Source organism: Leptonotus elevatus, chromosome 14 (assembly GCF_054856555.1).
Source record: "Leptonotus elevatus isolate MCC_2025b chromosome 14, RoL_Lele_1.0, whole genome shotgun sequence".
Classification (NCBI taxonomy): domain Eukaryota; kingdom Metazoa; phylum Chordata; class Actinopteri; order Syngnathiformes; family Syngnathidae; genus Leptonotus; species Leptonotus elevatus.
The window spans coordinates 3,261,623-3,284,193 of NC_141252.1; the positions used below are offsets into that span (position 1 = coordinate 3,261,623).

The window sequence follows — 22,571 nt, forward strand, 5'->3', positions numbered from 1 at the left end:
GAGGGGTGGGGTGTCTGTGGAGGGCAAAACATTCCCTTTTCTTTGCCTGCACGGGAGCCACGCAGGGGAGGGGGACGAGAGCTTTGTGGACTTTGTTTTCCTCCCCCAGCCCCCCTTCCAAAATCCTTCCTTCATTTCCATAAGACGACCAAATGCAAGCTTGCAACTTTGTTTCTGGGGGGGACAACTTTTTTTCTTGTCGTGCTGCATTTTGACTTGAGAAAAATTACTTTTGCTTTTGTATTTAAAAATATATTTAAATATACTATAAAGGGGAGGGGGGGAGTAAGTTTATTTTGTTTTGAAAAGTATATTGCAAAATATCTATTGACTTATTAAATGGCTATTTTCTGCTTTTATTGTACATTTAGAACAGATATAAAATGTGTGATTAATCGTGAGTTAACTATTGCAGTCGTGTGCAAAATCGTAATCGCCTGACGCTTTTTACTTTTTACAAACAGGACAGAAGGGGCCGTGTCATTTCCAGTCTTTCATTTCCTGTGCGCCAGTAGGGGAATGTCGCCCGTCGACTCGAAATATAAAAGTTCAAATAGTGAAATACAGTCCGATGAGCTGATAGGCTTGATGATCCTTTATATTATGAATATGTAATAATAAGACTAATCAGAGGTAGCAAATCCAGGTCCAGAAAGTAAAAACCCTGCCACAGTTTGGCTTTAGCCCCTGATGCTAGCTAGCTAGCTCCCTAGCAGATAAACGAGCACCATGGAAGCTAACTATGGAGCTAGCTAGTTAGCTAGCACCTGAAAATAAAAACCCTGCCACAGTTTGGCTGTAGCTCCTTATGCTAGCTAGCTAGCGAGCTAGCTCCCTAAAAGGTAAATGAGCACCATGGGAGTTAGCAAGGGAGCTAGCTAGCTAGCACCTGGGGCTTAAGCCAAACGGTGGCAGGCTTTTTACTTTCTGCACATGGATTTGCCACCTCTGCCGCTAATTCTCAACATATATAACTTTTTAGGGGGAAGCTAAGCTTGCTTGCTGTGCGTGCATGCGCACGCCTGTGTGATCTTTACCATACGAAAAGGTTTTACAAAAGGCCCTGAAGTGCTTTGGAAGACGACGGTCTTGCTGGAAATCACGTCTGCGCTTCAAAGGCCCGCTCGCCCGTTGATTGGGCGGCGTCCGGCCTCTTCACTTTGCACAGCATTTGTTTGAGCAATTGCCTGCCGCACTGGAAGGCCTCGGTTCGAACCCCGTTTGGACAACTCTTCAACTAGTGCAGCGGAGCTTTGACCGGTGAACAGGAGGCGATGGTTCGAATCCCACTTTTGACAGATGGCAGTTCAGGTGTTATTTCAAATATAAAAAATATAAATATAAAAAAAAATCATAACACTGTATTATGCAAATAAAGTCCTAATAGTACGAGAAATAAAAGCCGTTTTTGTTTTGTTTTTACGATCACAATCTTAAGATTGAACTTGTAGTATTATGAGAAAAAATTCCAATTTTATAAAGACAATAAAGTTATAATTTTTTTAATTATCACTATAATAAGAATAGTCTTAGCGTGATCAAAAATATTATTATAATAGTAATATAATACAGTATAATAGTGTATTTTTTGAAGAAAAAAAGTCATATGACAAGACTGATATCTATCTTGATATTACACAAAATAAAACAAGTAAAACTACAATAATAACATACTTAATAATAAAAAAATGCTAATTTTCATATGAGAATATATATTTGTATTTTTAAAATATTGTTTTTAATTTTTAATTATGAGAAATAAAATTTGTAATAAGGCAAAGGACAAGTCCTAATTTTACGGAAAAAAAGGACGGACTATTTATGAAGTTAGGTTTTTTTCGGAATCACTAATTATTCCGCCATGTTGTGTCGTGCCTTCTCGATTCTCTGGGACTGCCTCCGGAGGTTTCGGAGGAGGCACCTGTTTCCTGACTAAAAAGGGGGTGGGGGGGAAGAAAAGAAAAACAATCTCTATTAAGGGATTGCGTCAGATGTCCTCTTTGCGAAGATGGCCGATTTCCAAAAGTGCATTGACGCACAACAAAATCGGCGCGTTCAGACTTGAGAAAGTTTGAGCAAAATCCGACTACTCTGTGGCAAATCGATTTGTGGGATGCTGCAAGGCAAAACTTGTGATGATTGACGACTACTGTCATTAATAAAGAAAAAAATTTCCAGACTTACAATATGAAGGAGGATTAGGGCCACAGTGAAAAGACATGTTGTTTGAAATTGCATGAGGAAGTTATAAGATTCAAAGAATAAAGTCGGAATATTGCAAATCTTGTAACATGAAGAAAGAATCATCTCATTTTCCGGGGTGGGGTTGGGGGTGCAGCCTTATAATAATGAAAAGTAGGAATATTGAGATAATAACGCTACAATATTATAGTTGTCATTTGATTGAGGATCCTTAATATGAAAAAAAAAAAAAAAAGGGGCGGGTCTTACATACAAATTTTATGAACATGAACATATTTTATTATAAAATTGTCATTTAATATTTTGCCTTAAATGAGTTATTTTAACATATTGTTTTATGTATTGGGTTTTCTCAGAATATATTTCTGGAAATTTACCTTTTTTGTACTTTTTTTTTACTAGTGGTGCAACGATTAATCGACAACTAATCGATCATGAAATTAATCAAATATTTTCTAATAATGGATGAATCATTTGGAGACCTTGTTCAATTTAAAATGGTCCAAATCCTCAGAATTTCAGGCTCTCGACAGTAAATAGTCTCAGATTTCTGTAGTTCTCCATGAAAGCAGACTGATTATGTTAGTCCTTTTTAAAATGTGCAAAGATCGCCTTTGACATTCGGAAACAATTATCACAGTGTTTGCCAATTTTCTGACAAGTTATGGAACCAGGAACTGAATCATTATTGATTTTTGTTTAATTTTGTCAAATTTATGTATTGTTTTTAAATAAAATTATTGAAATAAAAAAAACGGTTTTATTTTGATTGATTAATTGAAAAAATAATCAACAGACTAATCGATTATTGAAATAATCATTAGTTGCAGCTCGAGCATAATATACATTGCCATTCAAAAACATGGGCTCACTTGGAAATAGGGTTTTATTGTTAAAATGCAATTGATCAATTAATCAACAAAATAATGGAGATGAAACGATTCATTAATTGCAGTCCTAATTTTGACATTAATTATTAAAGTTGTTTTTTTTAATGAAACTTTCCTGTATAATATTTAAATTTAATTTTCTTTTTGGATTAAAAAAAAAGTTTTCTTGTAATGTTTTTAAAAAAAATTCTAACTGCATAATTTTTTCAACATTATTCAGTTATATAAAATTTGCATTAAAATTATGAAAAATTTCTCACAATATTCTATATTAGTTAGTTATTTAAAAAAAAAAGAAGGACATTTTCACATATTTTCTTGCAAAACGTCAACCTTTATTTCCTGCAATGTATGAAAAAAAAACACCCTTACTTAATAGCTCTTACTTGTGCTATGGTTACGCTAACAATCTCCTAATTAATGTGTTTTTTCATAGCCTTTAAGATTTTCTGGAGCATGGCATCAATTGGACGCGCTAATCGGACTCACTCTCGCCATCCAGATTTGTGTTTTTAACTTATTGGCCTTAAACGACCAGTCCAGCAAAATCCAGCTTTTGCCGTTCACGCATTTTCTGTCCCTACCAATCATATTGTACTGAGCAGCCAGGACAGCGTCTCGTTGTCTCACTGCTTGCTTTCAGTCGGACCTGCTGCCATTTGCGAGGAGGACTCGGCCTGAGGTCGCTGATAAATGACGGCAGTGGGATGACAGGGTTTTTATCTGTGCAAGCAGGAGATGAAAGAAACACACTGGGGGAGTGGGGTCGAGGGAGGGGGGGGGGGGGTTGAAGCGGAAACACCTGGCTGTCCTTGCGCCTGATAGTCAACAGAGGGCAGCTTTCTGCCTGTGAGGCGTCTCTTTACACTCTTGAAGTGCTCACAGTGTCTCGTGTTTGTCTAAACCAGTTTCCATACCTTTTTAGAAACTTACGTTTAAACAAAGAAGTAATTAAATTAGTTATAATTCAATTTAATTAAAGTTAATGCAACACATATTACAAGACTTCAGATCATGGAAATGTTTTAGTGTTTTATGGTGCCTGCTGTATTTTTATTGATATTTATCATATGATATATTATTATTATATAGACTAATTTACTTACTTATCTATTTAGTTTTATTGCATGACTGAATTTTACATGTGCCGATGGTTGTTTTTAAAGTGCTGCATAAATAAAGTTGAGTTGAATAAATACTCAGAGACGAAAGAAGGGAGCCCACTGGCCATACTTTGCCCACCCCTGGTTTAGACGCTCATAAATAGCGGACGACATCCCAGATTAAACACGCGGTTCAAAGTGGCGTTTCTGTGACTCGTTGCATAACGACGACACGGTTAATTAGCGGCCCTGCGTGACGCACGCACGCACGCACGCACGCACGCTTATCAAGCGCAAACACTGGCGGCGCGGTCATCTCCAAATTGCGCCGCACCAAATCCCACTTTAGGGAAACCGCAGGCTCATTAAAGAGCATCTTAAAGAAGAAATACGGCCCCGCGGAAGATAAAATATACTTGGCGGTTAATGACCATGTTGACGAATGCGATGCGGCGATATGAACCGGAACATCGTCTTCACGCAAACAAGACGCTGCCGATGGATTCGTTCAGCGTTACTTCTTCTCCTATTAAAAGTTATGTTTGTATAACTTCCTCCTTTTTTCCCCAGCATGTGAGCAGAGTTTGTCTTTCGAAATCCTCCCCCAGTACAGCAACAGCAAATAGGCTGATTTGACACATTTGGCCGCAGTGATGAAGGAAATATGTTATCTTTAGAAGAACTTTTTCTTGCACATGATTAATTTTATATAATTATGACAAATTGTGATTGGTTTGCTGTAAGTTGTTATAGTGATTAGGCAAAATATTGCACCGGTATATTTTGTTTGAGGTACGAGAAATGTATTAACAAATAGTGGAAAATAAGGGGTAGGATTTTTATACGTTAACCCGAATTTTTGTTGTCATTGTTTTGTTTCTTTTTAACCCGACGTCACTCAAATAAATGAAGAGAAAAAAAGTCGACATGGTAATGGGACAAACATTTTCTAAGAGTGTGCATGAGGGGAGAAGGGGGTGCGCCAAATCTGTTGGGAAGTAGAAGGGCGTGCTGGGCTTTAAAGGTTTGAGAAAGGCTGATCAAAATCCATGCTTCAAAAAAAATCTTTGTCAAACTCAAAGTAGGTAGAATTTTTTGGGGCAAGTGTCCCAGGTAGAGGGGGTGCGCCAGCTCTGTACGATGTTGAAAGGGAGGCGTACTGTTAAAAGTTTGGAGAAAGCTGATCTAAGATCTTTAGACCAGGGACTCCCAAAAAAACTTTTTTGCAGTTGAGAGGTGACTTGACTTGACTTGGGAGGTGTCGGGTGCACCAACTCTGTGAGGATGTGGAAAGAAGTGTGCTATGGTAACATTTTGAGAAAGGTTGATTGAAATCTGTTCTTTAGACCTGGTATTCACAAAATGTGGTGTGCGGGTCTTTCAGGCAGGGGTGGCCAAGTTCGGTCCTCGGGAGCCACTATCCGACCTGTTTTCCATGTTTCTCTCCACGAACACACCCGATTCGTGATCAGGATCGTTATCAGGCTTCTGCAAAGCGTGCTGATGAGCCGGACATTAGATAGGGAGGGATGCTGCAGGATAGGGGCTCTCCAGAACCGAACTTGGCCACCTCTGCTTTAAGGGTGGGTAAGACTCCAGATTTTTTCAAGCTGCGGTGTGTTTTTTGGGGATGCGAGCAGTGAAGAGCGTGTACAGCAACACCTTTTGCCAGGGACATCCATCATTGTCGAAAAGATGTGGTGATAACGTGGTCAGGGGAGTCCGGTCCATGTGTCCGACTCACGTGTAACTCAAATCCCACAGTGACCACACAGGGCCGGTTGTGAGGTCTGGGAGAATCGGAGACAGATGGACAGGGCCGGATTTCTTTTAGAAAGCACTCCACTGTTCGGACGTCGCACAAAGACCATTGATTATCTCCCGTGTGGAGCGAGGAGTCAGGGACTATCCCCTTTCAGCATCCGCCGCATGGCCCAGACACCTGGTCCAACGCTCAGGTCTGGCCGGTTCCCAGCGGAGGCAGCACAAACAAGCGAGAGGCGGGTTGGACTGGACTTGACAACATTTGGGTTTTGGACTCTAAGTATCATCTTTTTGTTTTGGTAGCTCAACAGTACCGATGAGGGTTGGGAAACACAGTGTACAATTTTCCACAATACTGAGACTCATCTGTAAGTCAAGACATTAGCCACTTAAATGGTTCTTAAACCAGCCTTCGTACATGAGAGATGACAAATCCAGGTCCAGAAAGTAAAAACCCTGCCACAGTTTGGCTTTAGCCCCTGATGCCCCTAGCTAGCTAGTTCCCTAGCAGGTAAACAAGCACCATTGCAGCTAGCTAGAGAACTAGCTAGCTAGCACTTGAAAGTAAAAACCCTGCCACAGTTTGGCTTTAGCCCCTAATGCTAGCTAGCTAGTTCCCTAGCAGGTAAACCTGGCTTAATGTTTGACCAGCTAAATCAGTGTGCTAAATTATGACATGAACGTAGCTTACCTGTTCAAGTCATGTTGTCCAAGTCGGAGGCAATTGGAGTCTCCTGAAAAGCAAGTCACAGTCAAGTCAAGTTTAAGTTTTAACCGAGCAAGTCTCAAGTCCTCAAATTGGCGACTTAAATCTGACTTGAGTCAAGTCATGTGACTCCAATCCCCCCCAAGCAAGTCCTATTATGGTTTGGTTAGTCTTGTTGCTTTGTCCTTTTTGTTTGGATAGTTTGGTTTTCTTTTGGTCTCCTTGTCATTGTGCCCGTCATACCGGTCCCCTTGTGTCTTCCAATCGGAACTCCCTGCCCATTGTGTCATGTCCAGGTGTTTGTCATTGTCTCGTTCGTTTGCTCCTATTTAGTTCTCTCTTTCCCTGGATTCTTTGTTGGATCATTTGTTTGTGTCACAGAGTCTATGCCAGTCGTCCTGTCCTTGCCCGTGTGTTTTGTTTGTTACTTTGCAAACAGACTTTTTGGTCTTTTGTTAATTGAGAATTTTTTTCTACCTTCCTCGTATGCCTTTTGGTTGTTCTTTTGGAAATTAATCCCTTTTTGTTGAACATGAACATATCAAGTCCCAACTCCTAAAATTGGCAACTTAAGTCTGACTTGAGTTAAGTCATGTGACTCCAAATCCCCCCCCCCCCCTCCAACTCTGTTGAACACTGACATAACCATTGTTGAGCTCTGGTAGCGTTTATGGCATCTCGACGCCCACCCAGTAAGGAAACAGGAGGGGTTCGAGGGGATCGGCAGGTTTGGAGAGGATCGTGGGAACGCTGTCGGCAAGAACGCACGGCGGTTGACCACTAACAACGTTGCGGCCGCCCGTGTGGGCAATTAATCGCCGCTGTATCGTTTACCCACATTCTCCCCCTCGCACTAACCCCCCACGTCCTCTGGGACTAACATGACACGATGACTACAAGTCTTCAGAAGGAGCACTGCGAAAACACCAGGCTTTAATAGAGGCCGCCGTGACAAAAACAAAACAGATAAATGCACAAACCCGAGACACTTCCGTCTGAGATTGTCGTGGGTTGCTTTGTTTTTGACATCAGGGTTTTTCTTTTTTCCCCTCCTAATTTTGTATGGAGGGCATCTTATTTGTGTTCACCTGCCATGAATAGCCTACAGTTCGGGAATATCTGATCTCAAGGTTCCCTCGTCTGCTCCCAGAATTCCACCAATTGAAAGTGCACCAGTTTTCTGTTCAGCGAAGAACAATCAGGAAATGAGAAAAAACTCTGGCCGGTGAATAGAGATGAAGGCAAACGGCGGAGTAATTTCCTCCGAAAAACGTGCTCTCACGACATTTTCCAGGACTGACTTCATCACAGACTTCACTTTCTGGATTTTGTTTGTTTACCAAAACATCAGCGGAGTGTGTCATAGAAATTAAATAATACAACTGTGATATCGTTGGACTGGATGAAGCACTTGCCGGTTGTGAGAAACTTTTGGAATCGTGTTCTACTCTTAAACCGACACCAGCTCAAGTATTGTTAGTGTCTGAAGCAGGTGACCTCCCCTTCATGCCACAGATTTTTTCACGACCTTGGGTTTAACCTATCTCGAAAACCCAATGCTTTATTGAAATTGTTATCACATATGATCAGTGGTGTGCAAGGAATTTTGGGATATGAGAGTCTGTGAATTAGTTGTGACGCATTGTGCTAAAAAATGATGAAAAGATTACTGCGCTGAAAGGAATTCTCGTCCTTTACGGACCGCCAAATTCTGATTCAGACAGATGGGGCGCAACTTTTCTCAGCCCATGTTCTTAATTATGTTCTTCCGAGCCCTTAAAATGACAGGACCGGCATGTTACCAATGCAATACTAATTCATCACTATAAAACAGCGACGGTGTTTTTGTCAACTGCTAAAAAATAACTTTTAATTGAGAACAAGTGTTATGATCGGATATGTCAGTCAAGAGTGGTAACTGAGAATGAGGGAGGCTGTTAATGGGGGGGGGGGGGGGGGTGAACAGAAGCATGAACACAGAAACTGTGCATTTGATGTACCGCATGCGTCCTAAACATACACCAGTGTTCAATTCCAGTCAGCACTATTAATGTCACAAATCACACAGAATATGGAAACACTTCTTTACGCTTATTAAACGTTCTCTGGTTTGGCTTTTCCCTCCTTATGTCACTTTTTTTCTCTCCAAAACTTCTTATAGGTTCTACAAAGGCCAATAAAAAAAAAATCAATGGGTTTCCCAGAAATGACCGTTTTTATTGTAGCCCTTCAACCCAAACCTTGCTCGTAAACAATGGCACGCTTACCAAAGAGTCTACCAGCCCAAAGCCGCAAGGTCAAATCACTGCCAACCAATCCCGTCTTCCTCTTTCGCCCTCAACCCAATTTGAAGCAGCAGTTCCTAATGTTTTTTATGTTGCTTACCTAATAATAATAATAAATAATAAAAATCCACATACCCCCTACAAAAGCAAAAAAAAAAATTCATGGTGCCCTTGCAAAATTAGCACAGATCCCCTCAGCAATGAAATGCCAGGACAAACAGGAAAAGGCAAAACCTAATCTTCAGCAAGAGCTAGGTTTAAACCACAGATGATTTACTAACGTAAGAGCGTTATTAAAGTGATATGAAAGCCTGTGGGAAGGCTAAACAGATGTTTTTGAAAAAATCATGAGGTCCTTCAATATGGAATTTGTTTGTGGTTTTGCAGCTGTAAAATCAATGACAAATCCCTGAACTGATCAATAAACTTTGTCGTCATGCCAAATGAGAGGCCATCGGCAAAAAAGCGTCACAATTAAGCATCGCCCAGCTTTTTGGGAAACAACTTCCAGTTGGGGCTCCTTTGTCTGACTTTTCCAGTAGGAGTAATACAAACTGTGGAATTGAAAAAAAAACAAAATGGCAGACACCCTCCTCAATTTCATGCCTGGGTCCTTGAGATTTTCTCGTACGTCCTACTCCTTGCTCCCTTCTGCTGCCCGTATTTCTTTTTTGTTCTTTTCTTACCTCCTCCTCCTTACCCTTTTTTCTTCCTTTCATCCTCAGAGGTGGCAAATCCAAGTCCAGAAAGTAAAAAGCTTGCCACACTTTGGCTTTAGCCCCAGGTGCTCGCTTGCTAGCTCCCTAGCTAGCTCCCATGGTACTCGTTTACATGCTAGGGAGCTAGCTAGATAGCTATCTAGCATTAGGGACTAAAGCCAAAGTGTGGTATGGTTTTTACTTACTTATAAAAAACCCGGATGCCCGAACAGGATGTAAGAAAATTGTCTGTCCTCCCAAAAATGTGGTCACCCTAGTTAAGCTGCTAGGAAGCTAGCTAGCTAGCTAGCATTAGGTGTTAAAGCCAAACTGTGGCACGGTTTTTCCTTTCAGGTGCTAGCTAGCTAGCTCCCATGGTGCTCGTTTACCTGCTAGCTAGCATCAGGGGCTAAAGCCAAATTGTGGCTTTCTGGACCTGGATTTGCCACCTCTGTTCATCCTGCATTTAAGGTACAATTGGTGCCCAACTAAAGATAGTCGTTTATGCACTGTATTTCAAAATATGACTAACATCCTGTATGTATCACTGAGTCAAAAACAAAGCAATGATAATAGGAAAGTAGTAATTTGGATTTTTACTTTACTTTGTGTGGGCCATTTATTTTATCGGTTGATGTTGCAACTTGAGACCTAAGATGATATTAAGGTTTTGGGGATCATACATTGTGGCTTGTTTAGGCTGAAACTGTTAATATATGCAATTATCAGCATTATTATTCACACATTTTTGCAAATTGGTCCACCGCGAATAACTAGTTTTCCATTAAATGTCAGCCACCATCCTCGCCTGGGAATTCACCTGCTTCAAACACATACTGCGCTATATATACGCGCACACAAGAATCATGCCGACTGTTCCGAAGTGACCGGGTAACACAGGAGGGTGAGACAAAGAGCTGTAGTGTAGGTGCGGAGGTTCCACCGTGGGCGGAGTTCACGCCGCATGACTCACTGCGTGGCAGCTCATTTAAATACAGACTACGACTGTATCTCCGTGTACGCATGCCCACGGGTGATAACAGTACAGTACGCGGCCTCCCAGACGATGTTTCGGTCCCGTTATGACACATTGCTCAAAGCGCCCTGAAAAAATTTCCTTTCTCTTTTTTGAGGCTGGTTCTTCTCTTCTACACCACATGGTGCCCAAAGCGCTTTACAATGCCTCCTTCGCCCATTCACGCACACGCATGGTCGACCGCTGCCACTCAGGGAACTGCCAGGTCCACTGGGATCAAATCGGGGTTCAACGTCTTGCTCGAGGACACCTCAACACGGCCACCACGGGTGAGGATCAAACCCACAACCTCACAGATGGGAGACGAAACTATTGCCCCGTCAATAAGTTAGCCGATAAACACTGCATGTAGCACATTTTTGCAAAAAATCAAAACACAAAACAAAAGTGGAATTATGAACAGGAAATTGTCAACCATGACGGTAATAACCAGAAAAACATAAAACATTCACAACGGTGAAATTCTACGCTTACACAGTGGTGGAGACACAGATGGAGCGCAGCCGTGACTCATCTGCGCTGAGGTAACATCGAGGTCTGCTCGTCAACATGATGGATGATGAAAAGCTTCCATCTTGTTTATGCAACCCGACACCGGGCATCTGCTGGCCCCACGAACTTCTCCACTCCCTGTTAGACGGCGGGATTAGCGCCGCCGTTTTGGATACGCCAGACAGGATCGAGAATGTCGGAAAATTACTGGCGGCCCTCAGGGGCGGTATTTTTGGAAACAAGCATGCAGTTAAGCTAATATTGGAGTTGATGAGTGTAAAGTACATTCAATTCAATCTTTTAATTTACAGCTTTTGTGTGCATATAGCGACCTCCATCAAGGTCAATCAACCATAACTCAATTCCGTTACACACATGACGTATACAATTGTTGACTGCTGATTGGTCGAGGATTGGAATATGCGAGCAGACTCATTATTTGTCAATCACACCTACCGTTGATAAGTTTGATGTACAACTGATTGAACCCTTGACCTGCGGGCCCGGTGCCCCCCATTGTCATGTTCACCAAACTGCACCAAATTATCAATCACACTCGCTATCAACAAGATCTCAGAACAACCAATCGCACCCTCAGTCGACAGGTTCAATCAGCAACCAATCGCAAACCTACCCCTGATGACCAGAGGTGGCAAATCCAGGTCCAGAAAATAGCCCCCCGATGCTAGCTAGCTAGCTAGCTTCCTAGCAGGTAAACGAGCACCATGGGAGCTAGCTAAGGAGCTAACTAGCTAACACTTGAAAGTAAAAACCCTGCCACAGTTTGGATTTAGCCCCTGATGCTAGCTAGCCAGCTAGCGCCCTACCAGTTTAACGAGCACCATGGGAGCTAACTAGGGAGCTAGCTAGCTAGCACCTGTGGCAGGATATTTACCAAACAACCAATCACAGCCCGAGTGGTGAAAAGAAAAACTGCTGACAAAGACTTTAAATGTAAGCTATACAGTACATTTATTTTCACTGGATGTTATTGTTAGCTTTATAGTTCTCAAGCACCCTGTTTATTCATCCCTCACCCTCACTAGCGCTAATGAACAGCGCGAGTTTCCATCCAACTTGTGTTTTATGTTGGGCAGAATTAGTTTCATTTATGTTCTCTGGACACGCTCGCCCCGTTTTCTAGAGAACAAGACGCGGGGCACCGGGTTGCCATCGAGGCGGGAAGTTTGGCAAAGCGCTGCGGGTGCGAATAGAACCCAACGCCTTCTTATAATTCATGACGGCAAAACCTGCCAAAACATCGGTCGGTCGGTGGACACAAGTATAAACTTCTGCGCTTGTTTTCGAGGACGGGACAGCTGAGGAAAGACAGTGTTAGCGTGGGGGGTAGCGACGGGCCCATGCAGCACCAGTCAAGAGAAAGTGCGGAGTCATGCTGCAGGAATGCTGTGGAGTTGGAGAGAGGTGGGGTGGGGGTGGGAGGATTGTTGGCGTGACTGCCCCATTTTTCACAGCCATAATCAGAGCCAGCTGTCAGCAAGAGGGCCCGGAATATGAAGGCCTTCAGAGCAGGGGCGGGGGGAAGGTTGGGGGGGGGGGGGGTAGTATGGATGAAGCATTGGGAGGGGGTGAAGTGGGAACGCTGGGCTTTTCAAAGCCGGGAAGAAGGCGCAGGATTCTGGCGGCGGATGAGACAAAGATGAGCGTTTTGAGATGCTAATTTCATTCGGTCGCATGCGTATCACAGAAATTTTGCAAAAATGTCTCGATAAGAAAAGGCATGAAAGTGTTCTTGTATGTGTGATCATAGGAAAGATGTGAGCCAGGTTATAGGGAGGATGTTAGTGGAGGGTGCAGCTTCCTGTCTTTCCGATGCTCTTCGGACTGATGTAAAGATTGCACGGGGGAATTGGAATGCTACTTTGTAAAGCTAAGTGGACATTTTCACCTCATTTTGGAGCCTAAAAACATTTGAACACGAGTCATACATTTTTGAAAATAACATCATTGTTATTGTCTGGAAGATAAAAATGCCCGAGAAAATACACTTGGATGGTTCTTGTGTTGTTTGTATCTTTTTAGGCCAAATCATTTGCACAACAATGGTATTTTGGACCCTGATAACACAAACATTTGAATATAATAATGTTATAAACACTGTAACTGTAAATATGAAAATAGTGGGATGACTCTTTCGAATGTTAGGTAGACACTAAAGGTGTATTCAAGGATTTTCTCAGAGTAGAAGCCAAACACTTTTTTAAAAAATGCGCATGCGGACAGAGGTGGCAAATCCAGGTCCAGAAAGTAAAAACTCGATGTTAGCTAGCTCCTTAGCAGGTAAACGAGCACCATGGAAGCTAGCTAGGTAGACAGAGTGACTCGTCTTCTCACACATGTAAACAGGTTTTTCCGAATCTTTCACAAACGGGAATTTTACCGAAAAACAGACGGCAAGTAAACGTCAATTGCATGTTTTTCACTTCATTTTTACGACAAGGCCATTTTGGAGCCTTAAATAATTTGAAAACAGGATTGAAACTGGTGGATTTAGGAAACAACACCAATTATCGTTATTGTTTGAAAGCCGGAAACGTCTGTGAAGATACACTGGGATGTTTCTTTGGAACTCTGAAGGGACCTTCTGTGTGTTTTGTTTGGCCCGTTTGTTTTAACAGCAAGGGCATTTTAGAGCCTGAAAACATTTGAAAGCGATACTGTTATTGTTTCCGTCTGAACGCTTAAAACCTAAGTCTGTGAAAATACGCTGAGGTGGTACTTTGTAACACGAAAAGAGGCCATTTACATGTTTTGTTTTGGCCGCAACAATGCGATAGAAAAACAAATGTGAGGAGGTGAGTTTCTCGGCGAGTCGTTTAGGTTAGGCGAAGAGGTGAATCTGTGAATACTGCAAACGCTAACATAATCAAGCATTGAAAAAGACAAATTCGCCTCGTCACGGATATTTTTTTCGGGGAAATTATCCTCCATTTTTTTATGAAAAACTATTTCCAGTTTTTGTGCTTGGGTCATAGCCATGTCTAATATAAAACTATTGCTTTAGTGCCATATTGTGGCATCTTGGGCCAAGAAACTAAGGATGCACGATAATGCTATTTTCAACCGATACAGATAAACCAATAATTTCGAAAGTGCCGATGTCCATAACCGATAAGTACAAATATCTACTTAAGAGTCCTACTATAAGTCTATCATGTTAATACATTGAAACATTGTGTAAAGCACAATGAAGCTGAACTTTATTGATATCTCTGCTTCAAAGACAACCATTTTTTTCCTTCAAATTTGCCAAAACGAAACCCTTATATTTTAAAAATGCAACAAAAAACTGCGAGCGTAACATTTTGGGGAGACACAGTAAGGAAAGCCCACACTGGCAACTGCCATGTCGCCATGATGCGTCTTCTGTGAACATGAGGTCGCGCGCATTATGACATCACAAATATGCGACACTCTCATAGGAGACGGGAGGGGTTGAGGAGTTGGGCACAACTTGAGCCACAACCACAACAGATGGGCCAACATGGCATGTCTATTATTATCAGCAGATTTCTTAATTGTCTGGTTTATTTGTATGACCTCAAATTAGTCGATAATTGCCAATAATTATCGGCCACCGATATTATGGTGCATCCCTATTCGAATCCCAAGTCTCCGAATTGTGAGCCAGACATGCTAACCACTCTTCTACCGTGCTGCCCAGTTCATTAGAAATGACTGGTAAATTGTTCCATTGTGTTGGTGCGAACCGCAAATCTCACAACAAACTGTAAATTCTTTGTCCTTAACTTTTAGCAGTTGTCACGGCAAAAGCCATTTTGACAATCCAGCATCGCTGACGTCAGACCGCTTGAGTGCCGCGGTCGTCGCCGCGTTTCCGCACATCTGCGAGCGTGTTAATGTTGCCGCCAGCACCCACGCGGATCTTTCACACTCCTCCGAGCCCCGAATGTAAGCTCGTGTGACGTGTTTATGTTTAGTCTGCCCGCGCCGTGCACGTAGGCACGGGTCGGCCCGTGGAGTCAGCGAAGGTAACGTTAGGATGCAGGACCTCACCTTTCATTCCGAACGCCGTCTTCAAAACATTGTTACTTGGCAGGGAGGTTTATATATAGCTGGGCCGTGTGTTTTATGACCTATTTTCGAAGCCACTCCATGTCACCCGTGCTCGGATCATGGAAAAAGACTCCGGTGGGAGTGGGCCGTGCTTGTTGATTTTTGGGTGATTCATGGCGCGCTAAGGACTTGACCTCGTCCAAGTTGGCGTTCTGGTTTTCATGTAGACCCCCCCACCCCCCACCCCACTCTATCGTCACCTCCCCACGGCCAAGAGGCTTCCGCAGAATTTGTGTCACCGGCTAATGAACTTTGCAGCCTCGGCGCGCACATTTCGTCAAATAAATCACTCGGATGGCCGAGTGAGGTTGTTGTCGGGCTTTAGCTTCTTGCCGCTTTGGAAGAAATGGATCACAGTGTTCAAACTTTTACTGTATTTTAATGCAGATGAGGAAGTGCAAACAAGTGTTTTACCGTGGCCCTTGAATGGGGAGTTATAAAAGCCAATATTTAACAATCAGTCAGATGTCAAGTTATGGAAGTGATGAGGCAGCCGAGTCTCAAAATAATGGCAAAGGATTTGTGACAAAAGTAAGAAAGTTTACACGATCTGATCGGGTCGATCGGAGTCAGGTTTTTTGGGTTTAGTTTTTTTTTGTGGGTTTAGTTTTCGTGTCTCTCTACCCCACCAACGGCGGAGGTCAACTTAGAGTAAGAATAAAAGTTGTGTAATTAGATCTATTGCTCCATCATCTGATCGGTGATTGGTTATAAGTTTTCTTTCAAACTCGGTGAAACAACCCCGATGGCGTAAAGCCTCGACAAAAGTTACGAAGGCGTGCAACATATGTGCCGCCGTCAAATTTTGTTCCCAGTCTGTCTGTCCCTGACAGCACTGAAAATGGATTTAAATTATTAATTTTAATCAATTTTAATTATGTGACTTGGGGAAAAATAAATGTATTTGATTTATATTAAATTGAAAATGATGCTTTCAAACAAATCATGAATATAACGAGAGAAAAAAAAATAGCTGTAACAAATTACAGCATTTGTTGTTGTTTTCACACAAATTACTTTTTTCAGTGCTGAAATCTTTTCTTTTTAGGAAAGTGCAACATCAATAACTTTCTGACATTTTTGTTTGAAAGTATGCCGGGATTTCCTTCTAATGCAACTTAAACTGCTGCCCAATGATTGGTCGACAGAAAACTGTCATTTTTCGTGGTACAACACCTTGTAAGAAAGGAACGTTTTGTGGTTGCCTGCTCAGGATTTATAAACTATATTTTGGTGAGCAGAAGTTGAGCTGTGCCGCTGTGTGGATGGCGTCTGGAGTATGGACATGAAGGAGGAGCTGTCTGTTTCATCTTCCCAGTATAAGCCATTGCAGCATAGCTTTTTTCCATGAAAGCATCAATGAGTGTGACTGTTGGCCTCTTTGTCGTCCCCCCACGGAGGAGTTGTTTACCGGGCCAGTCCGCAAGTGACCCGTCACCTCTTTGAGCACCAGCCGAGTCCAATGTGCATCATAGTTCAAACGGCGGACGTTTGTTGTCCGCGAGCCAGCTTTGTCCATTATCAGAGCGCTGAGGGGCACGCTGACCTCGTATCAATGTGGCGTAGGTCAGTCTCTGGTGGAAGGTTTGTAGAAAGCGCTTTCTTGGTATCGCCCAGAGTCTTAGACACTTCCCGGGAGCACTTTTCCCCGGTTGGCCGGCTTTCCTGCTTGTTAACTCGGATGTTTGGTTGCCTGGCATGAACTTATGAGCTCAGCCCTGCAGTTTCGGTGTCGGCTTACAATCAATATTGCTCAACTCCGAGGAGCCAAGGTCAGATTGCGAAGACCACTTTTTATTGAGTCACTCCTAAATCTGACCCGGATGTTTCTATGTATTTGTGGGAATTACTGATTCATATAAAAAAGGGTCTTAAATCTGGCTTCCTTAAAATACTTCAATATTATTTCAATCTTGTCTTACAAGGGGCAGCATGAATACATATATATATATATATATATATATATATTTATTTATTTATTTATTTATATATATATATATATTTATTTATTTATATATATATATATATATATATTTATTTATTTATATATATATATATATATATTTATTTATTTATATATATATATATTTATTTATATATATTTATATATTTATATATATATATATATATATATATTTATTTATTTATATATATATATATATTTATTTATATATATATATATATATATATATATATATATATATATATATATATATATATATATATATATATATATATATATATATATATATATATATATATATATATATACGTGGCCCTAATACATTGTCGTATCAACACTTCAACAACATTTCACTGTTTGTTTTTTCATATCAATATCCAACTAAATCTCGAAAAAAAATCCCTATTTTCAAATTTTAGTTGACTATTTGCTTCAGGCTTGGCCACGACCACCTTCCATCAAATGATTCATCAGCCATATCGCATCAAGGACAAACATAGCTTCGGAATGACGACGGGCAAGTGGGCGGGGCTTTGCTAGGCCAGAGTCTACTGCAGCAACACCTCTGCATTGAATTAGCTTTGATGGCAGCAGTCGACTTCATGTGCTCCCTTGGAATGCTTGGTGTGTACATATTTTTGTCGAGCTCACCAGCAAGCAGGATGTGAGCTCATATCCGGTCTTATCTTGCCGATGTGAAACGAGGAAGCTCTATGTTACTTTCCCCGAGACCCGCTTATCTGGTGGTATTTTTCACTTTTCCGACTTGTTTGACTTCAAACAGAAGTTTTTGCACGTATCCCATGTCTCCCATGTCTCCGTGGAGGCGTACCACCAAGCACCAGCAGCGGCAGCCCCCCCCCCCCCCTCAACTTAATTTCCACCATGTCTTGCATGCAAAATCAAGTTTCTACTTCGGAAATGGACAAACAATGCGGACCGTAGACGAGAACTGTAACTGTTTGAACAACATACTTTTTAAGAGCCTAAAACTTTTTTTCTTTTTTTTTCTTTTTAAAGTGCAGCATCAATAGTTTTCTTGTGCAACAGTAACGGTTTGATTGGGAACATACAATGTCTTAAATCTTTTCTTTTTAGGAAAGTGCAGCATCAATAGTTTGTTTTGCTTTTAGGAAATGAACAGTGCTAGAGTACAGCTGTATTATTTTGAACAGTAATATATGACAGCTTACATATTTGTTTGTCTTCTTCTTCTGGGAAACAAACAATGCAGACAAGTACCAAATCAGTAATATTTATATAGCAATTCATATTTTTATTTATTTATTTATATATTATTACCCCCCCCCCCCCCTCAAAATTATGAACATTGACAAGTGCAGCAGTAGCTGTTTTTAATAGTAATATACGGCATCTTTTTTTGGTAAAAGTGCCCCACCAATAATCTTCTTCCCAAGTAACATTACTACTGTATTCTCGTAGTGTAATAATTTCTCCCATAATGCTTTTTTTCATATTTACGACATTACCTTGTATTTGACAAAAAACAAACAAATGAGGCAGCATTAAATTGGATTGTGGCATTAAATTACGACACAGTTTAATTTAACTGTATTATTATTATTATTATGAATATTATTATTATGAATATTGTTATTATAATGATTATTATTATTGATTAGTTTTCATTCTAACTGTATTATTACTCTTGTTTACAAAATGTGTATTATTATATACTGCTATTTATCATTATTAAAAAAAAGCAAAAACACAAACTTTTTTGGGAAAGGACTGGATGGACAGATGTGATATTTTCTTCTTTAGTTTATGTACATTGTATTGCCTGGCAAAAGACATTTTGCTTCACATTGAAATTTTCCTGTCGACGGGTGTGTGCCCGTGACCGCGCCATGATGACCCCAACCCCCTTTTGCACACCACTGCAAAAGGAAAGGAAGGGTTTGCAAAATTGAGAAAAAAAAATATATCACTAGAATCCTGTTCTTCTCTTGGACGTCTTCCCATGGCCTAATTGGGACATGGACACCGACCCGGTACGGCGTCAAAACATCTGGAGCCGGGCGTCGCCGCCGTCAGGGGGGCCTTCGCTTCTTCCCAAAACACTCTTGTGTCTTTTTCTATAATACCCCTAAATCCCTGACGGATGTGAGAAAATAACCGTAAGTGGCGTTGGGGGGGGGGGAATTAATTCGAACTGACTGATGCAACGTGTTTTTTCTCTCTCTCTCTCTCTCTCTCTCTCTCTCTTGTAAAAGGCAGATGTTGCTGTAACATTGCAAGTTTGTGTGCGAGAGCCAAGCGCTTCATTGGAGCGTGACTCATCCATCCAGCTTGTTTACCGCATGACACTAATATTGAAAGTACGGCCTCATAATCAACTATTGGAGTCAAATCTCAAAAGGACGTCTTGGAGTGATTCGTAGGATTTCAATAACATCAAAGAACAAAATGTCTGACTTCTTTGGGATGGGTTACTATGACTTTTTAGAACCCTCCTTCACACTATCAAGTCCAAAAAAATGATTACAATAATGTTCTATACGGCCCCACTAATCTGAACACGGCATTTGATCAACATTGCGTTGGTGGTGGAAAACGACATCGCAGTTTCTCGGCGCTCAGGTAACGACCAATCACGGCTCAGCTTGTGAACGTCCCATGACAAAACTCCCTAAACAGACCCCAATGTCATTTTCAGTCAACAGCAAGTGGCAAAATGGCCGCCCCCTGAGATTGTTAAAAAGGGCTGCATTTTGCTGCTTAATTCATCTTCGCCAAACATTTTGCAATTTTGTATTCATGTTGTTTAATACTTGTTTTATTGATTAGAAATAAGAAAATGGAGTGACTTAATACTGTTAGTATAATCCTATGAGTGAGTAGAGACGTGATGATAAACGCATTAGCTAACGACTTAGCCAAACGGAGGGCTTCCTGTGTGGTTCCCAATTTCATTTTTGTTCCACCAGAGCTAAAAGACGCTCAAACCTGAAGCGGCGCACGTATGAAGGAAAACACAGCACTTTGGAGAAATGGGATCCTTCCACGGGGGAATAGCCCAAAATAAACCCCCTCTGTTCTGCCATATCGGGGCCTTGTATAAATAAGATAGCACAGCGGGCCCACCGCGCCATGGGAATCGGCCAATCCAGTCGTGTAAACATCAGCCAATGACTTTTGGCAGGCCGAGCGGCCGCTTGGCTCTCTGGAGGCGAGCTTGTGCGCTGGAATTCAAAAATAAATCACTTCTTTTCTTTTCTTTTTTTCTTTCTGGGAGGATTATGTGTCCGCAAATCTCTCGTCCTGCCGGCCATCTCCCCTCAAAAACAAACAGCAGAAATAGCCTCCAAGCGCCGCCATACAGGAAATGATCCCCACTTGTAGGCTGCGTTATTTTCCTAGCGTTTGCATTGGAGCTGCTCGTCCTTTGGGGTTGGGTAGCGTTACACAATGCCCCCTTGCCGCGATCGCTGGTGTGTGACCGTGTGCAACTAGCGGCAATAATGGCACACAATGAGGCCTCAGTAACAATTTGGCCCTACAGTTTGATCGCAAACACACACTGCGCTGTCAAAGCTTATCCGAGGAAGATTTGGTTTTATGCTGGATTGATTTTGCAGCACGGTGAGGTGGTGGTCCGCACGCCTGCCTCGCAGTTTTGCGTAGTCGCCGTTCAAATCTGTACCCTGCTTGCTCTTTAATTTTGCTTCTCAGTAAATATTTTTGCATTGTACTAAATAATATCATTTATTTCAAGTGAAGGCAATTAAGCAACTATTTCGAATGGTACACTCTTAAATCTGCTGGGTCAAAAATAATCCAAAATTTGGGTCAAACAACACAAGTTTTGTGATTATTGTATTGAAAAAAGTGGCTTGTTTTGCACCAAAAACTGAACGTTGGGCCAGTTTGACCCAAGTAGTGGGTCGGTCCAAATTGGGTTAGTTTTGACCCGGCAGTTTTAAGGGTGCACACTAAAAACAGTTGGGTAACCCAAGGGGTAAAAAGGGACCAACCCAAGTTTTTGGGTTATTTATTCAACCCATAAAGGTCAAATGAATAACCCACAAAACCAATTAATCTTTTGTGTTTTTGTACAAAAACTGCATTTTTGGTTCCTTTTTGACCCAATCTGGGTCATTTTTGCGTAATGCTTCCAATTGTGACTAGAAAAAAAACCCTTTATCTTCTTGAAATAACTTTTACAAGAAATTCTGGTAAAAAATAACCCAACTATGGGTCAAAAATGGTCCGCTCCTCTACTTGGGTCGATTTGACCCAACTTTGAGTCAAGAAATGGCTCTTTCAGATCCTTTACTTGGGTCAAAAGATGTTGTATAAAACAAGCCAGAAAGTTGTTGATGGTGGATCGGTTCATTTTTGATCCATAATTGGGTTACTTTTGAACTGTTTTTAGAATGTAGTGTTGTTCCGAATCAGTTTTTTGGCCCCCGATACAATTCCGATACCCAGTTCTGCAGTATCGGCCGATACCGTATCGATACATAGTTTGTTTGTTGTTTTCAACATGAAAAAACTGCCCTGCCATTGGTTCAGAGCATTCAAGGGCCAACGGGTTATTTTGGGCTCGGCATGCAGTGAACAGAACACGTCACTCATCAGTGAATGTCGTACACAAGCAAGACACAAGATGCTGCATCCAAAGTTCTATATTAGCGTCAGAAATAATGGCATCAACTTGTTACTTGTTAGTACTTGCCGATGCTCGTACCACTGTTTCAATGCAGTATCATGGCCTCTCCCGATACCGTTATCCGAACGACACTATTATTCTCTTAAGATCACAATTTATTTCCGAAAAACAAAACATTTTTTTTCTCAATAAAATATGACTTGTATTCCAATTTTTGCACCTCATAAAAATTCCAACTTTTTCAAATGATTTTCTTTCCTTTCCAATGAAGCCCATACTTCTTCCTTAAATATGTTGACGAGTTCGCCAATTGACCTGGGAACAGAGCCAGCGGGCAGCTGCTTTCACTTGCTATGCTAAGCTAACCTAAGCTAAGCAATTGCGTCAGATCACTGGAGACACGGGAGGATATATTACAAATTTTTATAGCACTCCCTTTTTCGTGGAAAAACGTGAACGTTTTTCAACTGAGGACACACATTGAAGTGCACTTTTGTTTAATGCGTGTGATGTTGTGCTTTTGTTTGTGCGCTAATTACCTGATGTCATGTTTTTGTTTCGCGGCGCACAGCCCTCAAACGACTTCCCCTTTATTTCTCCTTTGCAGTAAATAACTCGCGGCCGTGAAGTGTTACGTGCTGAGGAGGTGATTCACCACCGGGCTGACTCACTCAGCACCTCCAAATGTCCCAAGAATT

General features: G+C 41.5%; 1 long non-coding RNA gene across 1 annotated transcript in view; it reads left to right on the top strand.

The window, feature by feature from the left end:
• Positions 1-22,571, top strand: part of LOC147162586 (uncharacterized) — a 97,265-nt gene that overhangs the window by 54,769 nt on the left and 19,925 nt on the right. The window lies entirely within an intron of this gene.